This window comes from Odocoileus virginianus, chromosome 5 (assembly GCF_023699985.2).
Source record: "Odocoileus virginianus isolate 20LAN1187 ecotype Illinois chromosome 5, Ovbor_1.2, whole genome shotgun sequence".
Classification (NCBI taxonomy): Eukaryota; Metazoa; Chordata; class Mammalia; order Artiodactyla; family Cervidae; genus Odocoileus; species Odocoileus virginianus.
Window position 1 is genome coordinate 15027301 of NC_069678.1, and position 18704 is coordinate 15046004.

The window sequence follows — 18704 nt, forward strand, 5'->3', positions numbered from 1 at the left end:
CCAAGTACTGCAACACACGCCAGGCCTCCCTGTCCATCACCAATGCCCAGAGCTTGCTCAAACTCATGTCCATTGAGTTGGTGATGCCATCCAACCATCTCATCCTCTGTCATCCCCTTCTCCTCCTGCCTTCAATCTTTCCCAGCATCAGGGTCTTTTCCAATGAGTCAGTTCTTTGCATCAGGTGACCAAAGTGTTGGAGTTTCAGCTTCAGCATCAGTCCTTCCAATGAATATTCAAGACTGATTTCCTTTAAGATTGACTGGTTTGATCTCCTTGCTGTCCAACGGACTCTCAAGAGTCTTCTCCAACACCACAGTTCAAAAACATCAATTCTTTGGTGCTCAACTTTCTTTATAGTCCAACTCTCACATCCATACATGACTACTGGAAAAACCATAGCTTTGACTATACGGAACTTTGTTGGCAAAGTAATGTCTCTGCTTTTTAATATGCTGTCTAGGTTGATCATAGCTTTCATTCCAAGGAGCAAGCATCTTTTAATTTCATGGCTGCGGTCACCATCTGCAGTGATTTTGGAGCCCTTAAAATCTGTCACTGCTTCCATTGTTTCCCCATCTATTTGAGATGAAGTGATGGGACCAAATGCCATGATCTTAGTTTTCTAAATGTTGAGTTTTAAGCCAGCTTTTTCACTCTCCTCTTTCACTTTCATCAAGAGCATCTTTAGTTCTTTGCTTTCTGCCATAAGTGTGGTATCATCTGCCTATATGAGGTTATTGATATTTCTCCTGGCAATCTTGGTTCCAGCTTGTGCTTCATCCAGTGCAGCATTTCACAAGATGTACTCATCATGTGATAAATAATCAGGTTAAAGAAGTTAAACAAGAATTGTCTATCAAAGGCTGCTAAATAAAAGATTGAATCCAAAATATTGATGGCTAGTTATATCATAGCAAGGGAGATGTTTAGAGACACCAAATATAGAGTGGGGGTAAATGCACACTTTTTTTTGAATGGAGAAAAGTAGATTTTGGGTTCTCCCAGTGGTCAGAAGAACACAAGATTTTCAGACAAGATCAGGCACGTTCAGGGTGGTACGGCCCTAGACAGAAGAACACAAGATTTTTAGAATATAATCTTTCTCCTCTGATGGAGCTAGCAAAAGATGCATTGGGGAAGTCACGGTACAGAAGGCATTGGTGTCATGTCAGCTGTTCATCACAAGTGAAGTAAGGAGTTCGAAACAGAAGAAAAATCTTGCAAAAATTTGTATGTTACAAAGTGTTTAATAAGCCTTTAAATGGAGAAATGTAAAAGTGGTAAAATTAGGAAAAAATAGTGAAAACTATTGCTAATACTAGATATCCCAAAAATGATATTTGAAGTTCTACTAATAAAAATTGAAGAACAGAAAACTTTACATTAAAAAAAAATTCTCCCAAAGCTAATTATACACAGACAAGATTATAGCCATAATCTATACAATCATAAAATTTTTTGAGGAATGCAGAGGTTCACTGGTTATCATATTCAAAATGACCAGCCACATAAAAGGGAAATGAATAGATTTCAGATTTATTATAGCTGGCTTTCTGAAAATGCTTGATTTTATGTTGCTGCAACTGAAACAGTGCCAGGAATCATTAGGAATACCACAACTTGAAAGTCAAATAATAAACATAGTTCTATTCTTGGGCAAACCCTGCTTAAACAGATCAGGGGATGACAGAACCAGGGAGAGAAGGGAAGCAGGATCTGCATGTAAGATTATAACTTTTCAGTCTCTGAAGAGCGATACTAAGAAAAATTGGGACCCAAGTGATTAAAGTTTAAGACCAAGAAGAATCCCAGCTTGAGATATTTTTAAAAAAGGTTTTTATTTTGTTTTAGGGTATGTCTGCTCAGTTGCTCAGTTGTGTCTGACTCTGCAGCCTCATGGACTGTAGCCCACGAGCTCCTCTGCCCATGGAATTTTCTAGGCAAGGATACTGGAGTGGGGTGTCATTTCCTACTCTATTATTGGGGTAGAGCCGATGAACAATGTTGTGATAGTTTCAGGTGAACAGGGAAGGGGCTCAGCCATACATGTCCATGTATCTGTTCTCCTCCAAACTACCATCCAGACTGCCACAACACTGAGCAGAGTAAGTCTGGGGCATTTTTAAAATAACTTGAGAAAGAAAAAGGACCCCGAAGGAGGCAGAGTTACTTTAAATAGAAATGAGTCATTATATGAATCAATAGAGAGTCACAAGGGACTTTCTAGAATCCTCAGGAATTTTTCTCAGGGTGGGGGACAGGCTGATGTATTCCTTCCTTTAATAGCCCCATGGTGCAGCCATCCAGCCTCCTTTTCTTGTGCTGAGGATTTGTCTCTGATTACTATTATATATATATAACTACCATATATACTAGTATACCCCCTGACCTTTTTTCCCAGGAAGTCTGGCTCCCAAATGGGTAAGATTAAGGCAATTTCTCTGTTTCTTTCTATTCCAAGAGACAACAGTGAGCCTTCTAGTTTTTTATTTCCATGAGTTTATTCCTATTCACTACAAGGACCTATGGGAAAGTTACAAAGAATCCAGAATCTTACAAAGATCTTACAGTCACGACTTCTATGCTTTTTTATTTTATTCTTTTATAACGAAGTATAGGTATGTGGCAAACTGGTAGCAATGGGACAATTAGGCAACAGGGACAATGCTTAACTTATAGAAATGTTGTAAGGATCCATATGAAAAGTGCATGTAAAGAACTTAATAAAATCCTGGCCCCCAAATACTAACAATTGTAGTTTATATATAATAAGATTATATATATATATATATATATATATATATATATATATATATATGTATGTATGTATGTATATGTATATATATATATATATATATATATATATATGTATGTATGTATGTATATGTATATATATATATACACACCCCAGTCTAGTCTACTTCATTAAAACAGAAATACTTGTAGTGACTCAATTAATTTCACAGGTTTTAATGAACTTTTCATTCTAGCTTGCAAAACACTGTTTTAGAGGAAATCTGGGAAGAGCAAACAAATATTTGCCCTCTGAATTCTTGCAGACTGGATGAGAAGCATGTGATAGCAATTGACTCATCCAAGCAACTCCTTTCATATTACCACTGAAAACAAAATATGTCTACATACTTAGTAGAATGGCCAAAATCTGGAACACTGATAGCACCAGGTGCTGGCCAGTATATGGAACTGGAGATACCCTCGTTCATTGCTGGTGGGAATGCAAAATGGCATAGCCACTTTGGAGGACAGTTTGGCAGTTCTTTTCAAAATTAGACATACTCTTAACCTATGATCCAGCAGCTGTGCTCCTTGGAATTTACCCAAAGGAGCTAAAAACATATGCCCACACAAAACCCTGCACACGGATCATTATGGCAGCTTTATTTGTAATTGCCAAAGCTTGAAAACAATAAAGATGTCCTTCAGTAGGTGAATGGATATGTAAACTGTGGTACATCCAGATGGTGGAATATTATATAGCATGAAAAAGAAATGGGTTATCAAGCCATGAAAAGACTTGGATTAAATGCACATTACTAAGTGAAGGAAGCCAATTTGAAAAGGTTACATGCTGTGTGATTCCAATTATGTGACATTGTAGAAAAGGCAAAATTAAGCAGACAGTAAAAAGATCAGTGATTACTAGAGGTTGGAAGTCGGGGGAGGGAGGAATAGGCAAAGCACAAAGGAGTTTTAGAAAATATTCTGTATGATAACATAATGATGTATTCATGCCTCTATACATTTGTACAAATCCATAGAATGTGTAACAACAGGAGTAATCCCAAGGTAACCTATGGACTTTGAGCTATAATGATGTGTCATTGCAGTTTCATCAGTTGTAAGAAATGTATCACTCTTATGGGGGATGTTGATAATGGCTATGCATGTGTGGAGGGGAGTAGGTTATCAGAAATCACTTTACTTTTCTCTCAGTTTTGCCTTAAACCTAAAACCACTCTAAAAGAATAAAATATAACACAAAAAGAAAAGTGTGTTAGGTTCACAGTTGGCATTTCTGAAAGAGAAGACTTGAATTCACAAGACTAGTTTGGGAGCCTCCTAGGTAGACAGTGTTTGTGTGATGAGAGCTATAAAAAGGACACATGCCAAGTCTACAGGAAAAGCAAATGTCCGTTAACTGAGATTGAGGGGGTGAGAGGTGGTGGTGAGAGGCATTTCTGAATTAAACATTAGAACTGGTGGATGATTTGGAATTATCTGGAGTGGGTCTGCCCATGTTGAGGGAGGGAGTGTGTTACCAGAAGGAACTGGACGAAGATTCAACTAAAAGATACCACGTATCTACTATGTGCCAGAAATGTAAACACTTTATCTAATCTCCAACATAAACTCACATAAGATACTCCCTTCACAAATGAGGAACCTGAGGCTCAGAGATGTTAAATGACTTTCCCACAAGATGGAAAATTTGGATTTTGACTCTTTAGACTTCCTTAGTTCTCTGTGTTTCTGTTTTTAAAAGTGATATGTGCTGTGCGCCGTGGCTCTGTGGCGCCCGACTCTTTGTGACCCCGCTGGACTGTAGCCTGCCAGGCTCCTCGGTGAGTGAGGATTCTCCAGGCAAGAACATTGGAGTGAGTTACCATGCCCTCCTCCAGGGAATCTTCCAAACCCAGGGATGCAACCCAGTTCTCCTGCATTGCAGGTGAATTCTTTACGAGTTGAGCTCCCAAGGAAGCCCAAAGGTGATGTAGGGAAAGCTAATCAGATCTTGCTGCCTAATTTCTCTCAGTGTCATTACACAACATGTGCTGAAAAGCACATTAATGAATGCAGGGATATCTGGCCTTACTCTGAATGTACAAACCACTTCAAGCAAAGCAGTGGATAAGGCAAAGGAGTAAGACCCTTTGCCACTTCATCCACCTCTGGTCAAGACTGAATTCTTGACTAGTTAAGAACCTGACTCTGGGCTCAAATCCCATCTGTGCTATCTCAAACTGTACAACTTTTGGCAAGTTACTCTGCACTTCTAACTGTACAAGGTGATTAAAAAAGAGTAACTAATTTATCAGGCTGTTGTGAGATTCAAAAGAGAAAAAAAAAAAAACATAAAATGCTTACTGTAGTGATGGTGTGTAGAAACTGCTCAAGAAATATTTTCAGTTAAAACATTAGGAAGAGGTTACTTCACTTCCCTAAATTGGTTTCACTCATCACTTTGAACCTTGGTTGACATGTCACCTCCCCTAAAGCCTACACTGTGAATAAAACAGAAACTGACCAAAGGGGTTATGGCCAGAGCAGTCATGGCAAAAGCACAAAAAGCTTTTTAAAAAATGCTCCTGGATAGTGCTCTGAATCTCTAGAATATTACAGGCATATTTACATTTGGAATGTGGGAAAATAACCGTCTCAGGAGCTGAAGTGCAAGGGAGGGATGAAATGATGGATAGGAAAGAGGAAGGGAGAAGGAAGTAGGAAAGGAAAGAGGGAGATGATTCTGCTGTGTGTGCGTGAAGATGTGCAGCAGCCAGAAAGAGAGAAGAGGGGAAGATGGGGGAAGGAGAGAGATGGGGTGGGGGAGAAGGAAATGAGAATAATGGAAGATTCGAGAGATGTTGGCAACATGTATTAAAAGAAATAACCCATGCCAGTTGTAGCAATGTGTCTGTTACATCATGCTTACTTTTCAAAGGCATCTGCTTTGTGAATTGTGAGTCAGGGAGGAACCATTAGAAAAGAATAGTTGCTCCTTTGAAGTCAAAGTCCAGAACTGTCAGAAAGCAGCCATTAACTCACTATTGACCAGTGGATTGTTGCAGAAACTAATGTCTGCAATTTATGGATATTTATATTGTCCAGCCAAAAATTAATTCTGTTATTTCACTTCCCTAAATTCATTTCATTCATTGCTTTGAACCTTGGTTGACATGTCACCTTCCCTAAAGCACTTTGCAGGTTATTACATTCAATAGTTTCACCTGACATAACTGTATAGTCATCTAATTTTAGTGAAATGTTTTCTTCAATCCACTCTTCTATAGAAGCAAGGAGCATTTTCCCGCACCATTTCATTTTCACTTTCTGTGTCAGAATTTATCACTAAGATTTTTCTTTTTTTGTCTTTTTGTTGGTCTAATATTGTCTGAATCGGAACTATATTTTGAAGAACTATCACCTTCTGGGACACTAGTATATATATATCTCGAATGATCAAAGAAAGTATGTGCATAATATTCAGTGAAAAATTCTTCATCACTCAGAATTTCACGATGCATCATTTTCAAAAATTTTGTGTTTTTAATATGCACAAGGTTGAAACAAAAGCCTAATGGAACAAAATATGAGTGATAATGACAACCATATATTTCTTAATGAACCCTCAATCAATTTTAAGCTCTAACAGCTTCTCACGGTGATGTTAATTGCATCACTCTCTAAAAACGTATTTGTATGTGTCCAGTCAATAACGTCTAGGTAACAAAAGACATATTAATATCTCTCTGGTCAATAGCATGTTTTAAACTATCTTCTGGTACTCTATGAGCCTTGTTCAATTTTGCTGGTGGTTAATGACTTCTTAATATGTCTAAGCTATAAGATTAGATATCCAGGCTAATTGAATCACAGACAATGAAAATTGAGGTCACAGGATTAGAATTTTGTCACAAAACCAAAGGACCTTGCAATTACAAGACCCCATGCTCACAAAAGTGTTCCCCGGTGGCTCAGACAGTAAAGAATCTGTAAGCAATGCTGGAGACTCAGGTTCAATCCCTAGGTCAGGAAGATCTCTTGGAGAAAGAAATGATTATCCACTTCAATATTCTTGCCTGGAGAATCCCATGGACAGATGAACGTTTCTTATTCATTGACTATGCCAAGTCCTTTGACTGCATGGATCAAAACAAACTGGAAAATTCTTAAAGAGATGGGAATACCAGACCACCTTACCTGCCTCCTGAGAAACCTGTATGCAGGTCAAGAAGCAGCAGATAGAACGGGGCATGGAACAATGGACTGATTTCAAATTGAGAAAGAAATACTTCAAGGTTGTCTGTATATTGTCACCCTATTTATTTAACTTCTATTCAGAGTACATCATGTGAAATGCTGGGCTGGATGAAGCACAAGCTGGAATCAAGATTGCCAGGAGAAATATCAATAACCTCAGATATGCAGATGACACTACCCTTATGGCAGGAATAGAAGAGGAACAAAAGAGCCTCTTGATGAAGGTGAAAGAGGAGAGTGAAAAAGCTGGCTTAAAACTCAGCATTCAAAAAACGAGGATCATAGCCTCCAATCCCATCACTTCATGGCAAATAGATGGGGAAACAGTGGAAAAGGCAACAGAGTTTATTTTGGGGGACTCCAAAATCACTGAAGATGGTGACTGCACCTATGAAATTAAAAGATGCTTGCTTCTTGGAAGAAAAGCTATGACCAACCTAGACAGCATATTAAAAGAAGAGACATTACTTTGCTGACTAAGGTCTGCCTAGTCAAAGCTATGACTTTTCCAATAGTCATGTATGGATGTGAATGAAATTTGCTCAGCTGCGTGTGACTCTTTGCGACCCAATGGACTATACAGTTCATGGAATTATCCAGGCCAGAATACTGGAGTGGGTAGACTTTCTCTTCTCCAGGGGATCTTCCCAACCCAGGGATTGAACTGAGGTCTCCCTCATTGCAGGCAGATTCTTTACCATCTGAGCCACAAGGAAAGCTCAATGGATGTGAGAGTTGGACCATAAAGAAGCTGAGTGCCAAAGAATTGATGCTTTTGAACTGTGATGTTGGAGAAGACTCTTGAGAGTCCCTTGGACTGCAAGGAGATCAAACCAGTCAATTCTAAAGGAACCCTGAATATTCACAGGAAGGACGAATGCTGAAGCTGAAGTTCCAATACTTTGGCCCCCTGATGCAAAGAACTGACTCATTGGAAAAGACCCAGATACTGGGAAAGATTGAAAGCAGGAGAAGGGGATGACAGAGGGTGAGATGGTATCACTAACTCAATGGACATGAGTTTGAACAAGCTCTGGGAGATGGTGAAGGACAGGGACGCCTGATGTGCTGCAGTCCATGGGGCCACAAAGAGTTGGACCCGACTGAGAGACTGGAAAACAAAATGCTCAAAATATCTTCAACATATTCAGTGTATTTGGCAGATGGCCAGCAAAGTCCAGTATGAGCATCTTTATTGGCAGAGGTCATCTAAAAAAAAAAAAAACAACAAACACCAAAACCCCAAACCCAAAAACCCAGATTATTCTTAATTTATTAATATGCAGTTTTCAGCCCTCCAGCAAAAATAAAATCTAAACTGTATATTTATGGCAAAAGCACATTCAAAATGACACTATCCTTATTGAATAATTTTAACAGCTATGAAATTTGCTCATTCTTACATTGATCTAAATTTTGTCTGCTGGTAACTTTCACACACTGGACCTAATAAGGCAACTGAGAACTGAGTGAATTTTCGTTTTCTTATGGTAAATCTTTAAACATTGGCTAGAGATCCATAGTCCCCTAGATTGTTTTTCATTTTGATAATTTCAGACCTTTCCCATTTTGAATGACCTCTTTGGGACAAGATGCAATTGTAAAAACTCATCCCTTGTCAGGTTGTGCCAGGGTCCAGCCTTGGCAGGATCCAGGGGGTACCCTCAGGATGAACGGCGTCGGCAAGAGAGGACACGTGAGACCAGCGTTGATAGGGCGAAGTCTGTGTTTTACTTTTTTGACAACAGTTTTTATATCCTCACTCAGAACGTTTCCAAGGTACAAGATGCTTACTCACGCTTACACAGGATTAGTATTACATCAGTTTGTTTTTTAAAAAGAGCAGGATGTTTTCTGCTTTCTAATTCTACAGTAAATCTCAGCACATTATCTTCTGGCCTTGGGGCCCATTAACATTTTATGCAGGTCAGGTGAATGTAAACCTATTTTCCGTTTCTGTGGTGACCTTAACTGAAAGGTAGCAGTCTCATAGGGCAACAGTACAGAGTAGAAGTATATCCTTGTTAACACAAAAGTTAATCCTCCTGCAGAAGTTGTCAGTTGAGTTTATCTAAGAAGTTTACCCCACACTTACTCTGCGACTTTGGTGAGGCAGCCCCTGCCTAGCACTCCTGGCTAATAATTAACAACCATTTCATTGTTACCACACTAGGGCTAAGCTCTTATTTTTCTAAATCTATAACTATATTAACAGTGGTTTCTATAACACAACCTTAGCACATTAAAAGCAAAAACACAGCAAGCAAAACACAGTAAGCAAACGTCAACTCAATAACTACCTTTAGAATAATTTTTCTTATGTTTTCTAATAGGATTCCTTCACGCCTCAAAAAGGCTCTATGTCTATAGGGCTTTTATATAATCCGGTTCTTTATGTTATTTTATGATTAGGGTATTATAAGCAATCATGCATATTAGTACCAAGGGCATAAATGCATTTGCCAAACAAACTAAAATACCAGCAAAGGAGTTTAAATCAAAACACTCCTTTCACCTTGGATAATCTCATAAAATACCACCACCTGGGAAATTTATTGATTAAAGTTCTAAATTGATTCTTATTTGGGAAGAGATCGGGGAAGGCCTTCTGCCTGTGTCACAGAAATTAGGGAGTAGTCTATTGAGGCAGGCATCAGAAAGACAGGTATCATCTTTAAGATGAGTGCTGCGGGCAGCTTTTCGGAATCCCTGAAAACCTGATCTGCCTTGCCTGTCAGATTTTCTCCTCGTGACGTTGTCATGGTGGGATCTCGTAAGCTGGCCTTTTCGAAACCCCTGAAAACCTGATCCGCTTTGCCTGTCAGATTTTCTCCCTCATGACCTTGTCACGGGTGGGATCTCGTGTGCTGGCTCCTGGCAAGGGTGCTTAGAGTAATATCAAACATCATAGTGGACCATTTCTGGTAACAAGGCAGAGTAAGGTAATAGAGACTGCTCACTCATCTCAACACATACTTCAAAGAGTTTAAATGCTGAGTGAAATGTAACCTAAAGATTATGGACTATGTAGTCAAGCTCAAGCCTGCCTGTAACAAAGAGAAATGTTAAATCCGTAATAGTAAGAGTGAAATGACAGAGTGGCAGCTCATTTGTGTCCTGGTCATGGTAAATAGATGGGGAAACAGTGGAAACAGTGAAAGACTTTATTTTGGGGGGCTCCAAAATCACTGCAGATGGTGATTGCAGCCATGAAATTAAAAGACGCTTACTCCATGGAAGGAAAGTTATGACCAACCTAGAGAGCATATTAAAAAGCAGAGACCTTTGCCAACAAAGGTCCGTCTAGTCAAGGCTATGATTTTTCCAGTGGTCATGTATGGATGTGAGAGTTGTACTATAAAGAAAGCTGAGCACCGAAGAATTGATGCTTTTGAACTGTGGTGTTGGAGAAGACTCTTGAGAGTCCCTTGGACTGCATGAAAATCCAACCAGTCCATGCAAAGGATATCAGTCCTGAGTGTCCATTGGTGGGACTGATGTTGAAGCTGAAACTCCAATCCTTTGGCCACCTGATGGGAAGAGCTAACTCACTTGAAAAGACCATGATGCTGGGAAAGACTGAGGGCAGGAGGAGAAGGGAACGACAGAGGACAGAGGATGAGATGGACGGATGGCATCACCAACTCAATGGACATGAGTTTGGGTGGGCTCTGGGACAGGGAGGCCTGGACAGGGAGGCCGGGCGTGCTGTAGTTCATGGGGTTGCAAAGAGTTGGACTCGACTGAGCGACTGAACTGAACTGCTTATTCCTAGGTGCTGGGGGCTGGGTTTCTCTTGCCCGTATGAGGATCAAACACTTTGCCTTTGGACCAGTGGGATGTGGGGCTCTGCAAAAGAGGTCCCCTGAATAAAGCTGTATCCTTTAACAGATGAAAAGCTTATGACTAATGGGCAAGAAAACCCTGCCCACTGGTCCTGAGAAGAGATGAAAAAACTTACTAGGTCTGTGGATATAATAAATATCCTGGAGAAATTAAAACCCCAAGCTTGTGTTATGCACTGGTTTGAGGCCTTGATATTTTGTTGTTTGCATCGAGTGTGAACTACGTGCTAAGAATTAACACAAGAACTGACCGGGGACCATTAACATTCCTGGGACCTTGACAGAGCAAATGTAAAATAGTTCTATATGGATTTTTCCCTGTAATCTAGGTCAGATGGAACTTCTGTGGAGAAAAATATATAAAACATTACTTTTAAAAAACCCTCCATGGCAATGAGGACACAATAAATACAAATCACATTAGTAAAAGAATCAGTAGACATAAAAGAAAACTCACATCCCAATAATTAAAGATAATAAAATAATGTACAAGATAATAAAATAAGTATGCTCAAAATGTTTAACAAACTAAAAGAAGGAACAGAAACCATAATACAAAGAAGACAGCACAATGAAAATAACAGGATTAAAATAAATCAAGTAAATCTCTGAGAACTGAGAAATTAGTCTCCAATATTAACAAGTCAATGTACAAATTAAATAGTAGAACAGAGATGATTGAAGGTAAAGTTAGTGAAATAGAAGGTAGCTCTAAAGAAATTACCCAGAATGCACTAAGAGAAATTAAAAGGGAGAAAAGCATAAAAATGAGCCATAGAGATATAGAGGTGAGAATAAGAAACTCCAACACATAGCCAATTGAAAGTCTAGAAGAAAACAGCAAGATAATGGAGAAGGATCCATCAAAAAGATTATTCCAAAATAAAGAAAAATATAAAGGTTCCATCTAAAGAAGTACACCCACTCTGTGTCAACAAATTAACACATTTTCGGTTTGGGGTCATTACAAAGTGCTTCCCAGGTGGTGCAGTGGCAAAGAATCCTCCTGCCAAGCAGGAGATCCAGGTTCGATCCCATGGTAGGGAAGATCCTTTGGAGAAGGAAATGGCAACCTGCTAAAGTATTCTTGCCTGGAGAATCTCGTGGACAGAGGAGCCTGGCAGGCTATGGTCGATGTAAAGAAGTGTAACTGCACTTGAGTTGTTAAACGAACACATTTTCAGTTTAGGATCATTACAAACAATACTGGTATTGTTGCAGGAAGGGGGACACCTTCCAGGGCCTGAAACTGGGCTCTTGTCAAACACTCGGAAATGAATTGTCTGAGGAGACTAATGTGCTGACAAAGCAAGAGATTTTATTGGGAAAGGGTGCCCGGGTGGAGAACAGGAGGGTAAGAGAACCCAGGAGAACTGCTCTGTCACATAGCTTGCAGTCTCGGGTTTTATGGTGATGGGATTAGTTTCCAGGTTGTCCTTAGTCAATCATTCTGACTCAGAGTCCTTCCTGGTGGTGCAGGCCTTGTTCAGCCAAGATGGACACCAGAGAGAAGGATTCTGGGAGGTGGTTGGACAGGTGGTGTCTCCTTTTGACCTTTCCTGAACTCTTCTGGTTGGTGGAGGCTTATTAGTCCCCTGTTCCTTACCAGGACCTCCTGTCATAAAACAACTCATGCATATGGTTACTATGGTGCCTGGCCAAGGGTGGGTGGTTTCAATCAGCATACTTCCCCTGACAACTCCCCCCTGAGAGACTTCATACTCAAGATACTTCTTGGGAATTGGGGCGGAGGTCTCTTTCTTCTGTAACTTCTTCCTGCTGTGCATGGGCTTAGGCCTGCCTGGCAGAGCAGAAGTCTCTCTCTACCTGATCTAAGTCAAGGCATTTTTTTTTTTTTTTTTTTTGCCTGAAACCAGCATTCACCCTTGTAATAACAGCAATTTAGTTTGAAAATGTTGGCTCCTCTCAGAGATGAAATAGAAAGGGGCCAAACAGGAAACCTAACAGGATGGTCATCACTGGTCCCCAGAAACAGGAGGCAACACTTGGGGTGAGGGCTGCAGGGTTTGTGACTTTTTTATTTTTATTTTTATTGGCTGGTGGTGAAGCAACAGAGCTGCGCTCCAGGAACCTTGTGTTTAGTCTGAAGTCACCATCCTCCACCTGCGTGGGGGCTCCAGTTCTGTAGAAGAACTCAAAAGACATTGTTATGCATATTTCTCTGAGTAGGAACCAGGACCCTGTCTCAAGGCTGTACCACCATTTGATTGTTTCTCCTCTCTTTCTGTATCCCCTCCCTTCCCTGATTAGCAATTGTTTGAATCCACCCTTTGGAACTCAGGGAAGGTCAAGGAGGCTGAATGAAGCCTATATCCTACAGATAAGAAATGGAGAACGCACAGCAGATCCGTACTCCAGAGTCGCCACCCCACAGAGTCCTGCTCAGTTTTAATTTAAGGAACAGGGCAACTATGACTGTGATAACTTCCTGTCAAAATGGGGCAAAGGACTGCCTCAGCTTGGAGAATAGACACTGAATTGGAAGTATTCCTGAGCTCCAAGTCCTAGCTCTGAGCCTTGTATGATTAAAATCTCAGTCCTTTGGTCTGCCATTTTGTTGTAACAGACCCAATTAGAAGCTGGAGGAGGGATTACTGAAATTTTAATAGACAAAATAAATCTCATTTCTTTTTAGAAGAATAGGCCTGAAACCCAGTCTGGACCTGGCAATTCGGGGAGACTTTTAGCCAGGTAGTCAGTTGACTAGTTTTATAAAAAGTAAGATTGCAGTTACTAGCTTCCAGCAGACACTGTTTTGAGAATGGTGGCATTTAAACCTGACACGGAAGAGCATGTGAGTTTCAGGTTTGGAGGTGGGGCAACTTCAGGTGACGCTGAGGTGCCGGGAGCGTGATGAAGGGAGAGAGGAACAGGAAGGCAGAGAAGGACACGCCCTGACGTTATGAAGAGGCTGGATTCAGCCAGGCTGCACGGGGACCCAGGTGTGCGGCTGTACAGAGACCCTGAGTCAACATCCCGGCCTCAGTGCAGCAGCTGCCACCGGGATGAGATGACGAGAAGGCAGCCTTGCTCCCCGAGCCGCACGCCGGGTCTCCTCGCCTCCCACCTCCTGCCTGCTGGCCGTTTCTGTGCTGGAGAACTGCCCCTCCGTTAGCAGCTGATCTACTTAAGTGACTACTGAAATAGCTCCCAGAAAGTTGCAGAAGGGGCTGTCAATTCATGCAATGATATTTAAATTATTCCCAGTCTTTCCTCTCTCCGAAGTCACTCTCCATCTGCAGTCAGTCTGGGGGCTCACGTCCCCAGCCTGGGTGTCCCTAGAGCTGAATCCCCTGACCTCCCCCATCAGGATTCATTAGCTGAGGACTGGGCCTCCTACGTGGCTCAGCAGTACAGAATCCACCCGCCAGGGCAGGAGATGTAGGAGACGTGGGTTGGCTCCCTGGTCAGGAAGATCCCCTGGAGAAGGAGGTGGCAACCCACTCCAGTGTTCTTGCCTGGAGAATCCCATGGACAGAGGAGGGCGGGCTACAGTCCATGGGGTCACAAAGATTCGGACACGACTGAAGTGACTTAGCACACACTCATGCATGTGGTTCCTATTAAGGGTGTGTTAGCAACAGCCTTAAAAGGTTTACAAGGACAGCTTGGGTGTGTTGTTGGACTGGTCAGAATTTCTTCTCCCCTTCCTCCATTTTGAATGATGGAAAAAATGAACGTATTTAGAACGAGCCAGCTGGACTCAGTGTAGATGACGTCGATGAGCTTGGCAGAGGGCAAAGCATGCCATCGGGGGTGCCTGTATGGCAGCATCCTCTCTTCCAGGCCTCGAGGCTGTGCTGACCTTGACCATATCCTGTGCTGAGACCTTCAAGCTTTTTGGAGTTGGCCCTGAATCCTGGAAATCCTCAGCAAAGGCTGTATGGGGGTTGCCCTCAATTTCTCCATCCTGTGGCCACGTATTTGAAATTTGAAAGGTCCATAAGGGTACAAACTGTGTCAACTTACACCGTTGGAGGTCATTACAAAGTCTCAGGGTGCTAGGCAAAGAACTCCTGCCCGGGAGGTTCATCTGGTGGAAATCCTTTGAACAGCAATGACCTCAAAAGTATTCTTTGAGTTGTGGCAGAGGAGCGGTGTGCAGGGTTTCCGTTTTTGCTTTCAACACATTCATTTCAACAAAAAACTGCTTCTTTGGGGGTTCCGGGGCTGTAATTCTGGTCTTTCAAATCAAATGTTGTCCTAGGCAACTGATCAGAAAAGAAGAGATATTAAAAGGTGGAGAATCAAGTTTGTAGGAGATTCTGCAAAGCTTGAAAAGTTCTTTAATGGAAAAAAGTATCAATCATTCAAAAGTAGCCTACCGGTGGGACCTCACGCAAGAAAGTAGATGAGTTCAATGAGAGTGTGTCTCCTACCTCCGAACTCTACTTTCTGGTGGAGGCTATTAGGTTCCTGATTCTTACAAAGGATTTGTCATAAAAACTGGATCGATTGACATCTGCTGCCGGGTGGGGGAAGATACCCAAAATGCCCCCTGAGGAGAACTTCAACCAAAACTTGGGAAGGCGGAGGTTCTTGATTCTGTAACAAACACCTGACACGACTCAGAAAACTCAAGTGTTTAGCAATACAACGTCTACTCTGAAATTACACCCATAGTATCACCTAGTTATTTCCCAGGATGTCTGAATCGTAGTTACTCTATTTTGGCATTTAATTGTAAAATTTTCCTTAATAGCCAAAGCAGATGTCACCATTAATGACGTCAGTGTTTTTCTAGGTATGAGAAGATGCAAGAATTGGAACTCATAAAATCTTCTCCTGAAAAGATCTAACTATCTGAAGGCCTGTTCTGCCAGTTTTGCCCAGAGCATAGAGTGCCTCATTCCTGATTTTCACCCTGAACTCCTTTCAGGGGCATTGAAAGTCAGCAGTTGCAGTGACCATGATTTAATCTCTGTAGATGTAGATGGCAAGTGTCAGTCTTCAGTTGCCAGAGCCCCTTTCTGCTTATAAACTTGACCATGATTTTGAGGGGGGCATTTCATGACCACTTTATCCCATGGTGCTGAGAATGTCCATTCTCAGGTTTGGCAAAGATTTTGTTGATAGGCCACTCAATGTGCTATTACTGGACTAGGCCATAAAACAATACCCAAAATTCTCTGGACCACCTGTCTTACTAGCCTCTTGGCCCAGGAAAGCATTCCCTCTTGTTGCTTCTTCCCATATCTAGCGTTACACTGTTACCATCATCAATCTCTATTAGAGGCCTCAGACACACATTTGGCAGTGTAAGAAACAGCAGTTTCGTAAAACAGGTGAAATACAAATAACATAGCCAGCAGTATTAGTAAAGTCACAAGTAAGACTTAAGAGCTTCCATTAGATGTAGCCCAGTATATCTCAGGTCATCTGACTTAGTCTACATCTGTAGAATCTTTATCTTCCAGGGAAATTATACATTGGCACCACCATCTATAAGGCACATAGCCCAGTTTTCTAGTGTTACTAGACTGATTATCCTTAGTATGATTTAATTGTTTCCAACACAGAGGAGAGTTGAAACCTAAATTACCATAGTCTGGTGTTATCTATATAAATCCATCCCATAATTGTGGGAGTTTTTTTCTCCTTTGCTGAAACTTTCCTTGTTGCTCTGATTGAACTTGAGTAATAGAAAAAGGCTCAAATTTATGGCATTATTTATGGCAGAGCAGGCATTATTAATTGGCCCGGTGAGGGGATCCCATCTAGTAATACCACAGTGACCTGAATATGACTATATATATATGTATAAATATATATATAAAGTAAATTTTCTCAGGGCCAACCAGTTAGAGTCTTGTAGTAGAGAAATTTATCAAGGCAACCCAGAACTAGACACAGGTAATTGGCCACAGATGCAACAATTTGAATCAGTTCTAATGAGATGGATGAAACTGGAGCCCATTATGCAGAGTGAAGTAAGCCAAAAAGATAAACACCAATACAGTATACTAATGCATATATATGGAATTTAAAAAGATAGTAATGATAACCCTATATGCAAAACAGAAAAAGAGACACAGATGTATAGAACAAACTTTTGGACTCTGTGGGAGAAGGCAAGGGTGGGATGTCATGAGAGAATAGCATTGAAACAAATTTACTATCAAGGGTGAAACAGATCGCCAGCCCAGGTTGGATGGATTGATTTCTAAAACTAGCATAGGATCAGGCCTATGATAAAAAAGCATTTGATTTATATGCAAAGGTCCAAGAAGTCAAGAAAACATAAATGATCATATGAATCAGGTCCAGCATCTTGGGCAAGCTGTCTACCTCTGATGTCATTGTCTTCTCATCCTGCTGTAGTGTAGTTTCTCCTGTTTGAGCATCATTTTAAGGTGAGATCAGGTCATCTGTCTTCTGTATAGACCAGTTCAATGTAGGGGCCTTTGGAAGTGGGGATTAGTCTAAGAGTTAATTTCCCTCAGTTTCATTGTGCGTGAGCTAGTTAAGAGTATCTGATAAAAAAGTCCTTCCATCCAGGTTGGAGACAGTCCCTTAAATTATGTCTTTTTACAGTCCTGGTTGCAGGTCATGAGGCATCTGATCTTCATCCAAAGATAGATTACTAAGATAAGCTTCAGAAACAAACTTAGGGTGTTCTTTAAGAATTCAATTAAATTTTACATTAATATCACATAACAGCAAAGAACTATCCAAGAAATGAGTCTTACTACCTCCATTGGTAGACCTCCATTAACAAACTGGGATTTAACATTTATTGAAACATCTTTTTCTCCCTAAAATTACCCTCATTTTTTATCAAATATAACCAAATTAAGGCTAGCTTGTTTGCAAAATAGGTCTGTTCTCACTAATTTTGGTCTGATGATTTATATAACCATAATTGATCATAGATTTTTTATTTTGCTGAAACATTTATAGACTCTCAGACTGAACTTTTAAAATAAAACAGGGCTGGGAAACTCACACCAAAGGCTAATCACAGATTTTGCCTAAAAAATCTAGGTGAATTCTTCCCTTTTTAAGGTCTCAGAAATTCCTTGAGATTTTTGTACCTGTTAGTGAGACAACCTTCCTAGCTTATGTGAAAAACTTACTGGAAACCAAAGAGTTGAAAATTTCTGGAGGAGTCAGATAGAGAGAAAATAAAGTTGTTTTGTTTATAACGTATAATTTTAGCAAATTATTTTCACAATTAGTTTGAGAGGAAGGTTTTCCCTACTCCCGGAAAACACAAGATTCAAACCTGTAATTTTTCATATAGAAACTGTTAGGTAGTTAGAATAGGGAAAAGGAGCCCAAAATGGCGGTGGCTAAAAGACAGAAAGGGAAAAGCCCGTGAAAATAGAACAGAGGAAGGACAAAGGAAAGCCCGAGGACCGAAGTGAGGACTTCAGGTAGAACAGCGCTCCTGCCTAGGCCCAATTTGCATAGGACAGGCCTAGGGGGAAGAAAAAAACATATAAAAAGAGGAGCCAAAGGGCTCTCTCTCTCTCTCTCTCTCACATGATGGGGCGCTCTTCTCTTCATGTCTTTGGACCGATGTGCCCTCACGGCTCCAAGATGGATTTTCCTGCTATCTTCTAAATGAAGTAGAGCTGTAACAGTGAGCTGTAACACTGATTTCTCTAAAAGCCATAACATGGTCCTTTCGAGACCTGAGAGCTATAACACAGTCTGTCCAAGACCCGAGAGCTGTGACCTGCTGAAGGGGCTTTAATGTTCGTCACTCCCAATCTTTGTTGTGACCAGACAAAGAACCAAGGAGCATACACTCACCTGACATCTATGGTGCCATGACTCGGGTTTAACCTGGCTGAAACAACCTCCACGCAGAAGAGGCCAAGCGCAGCAGGG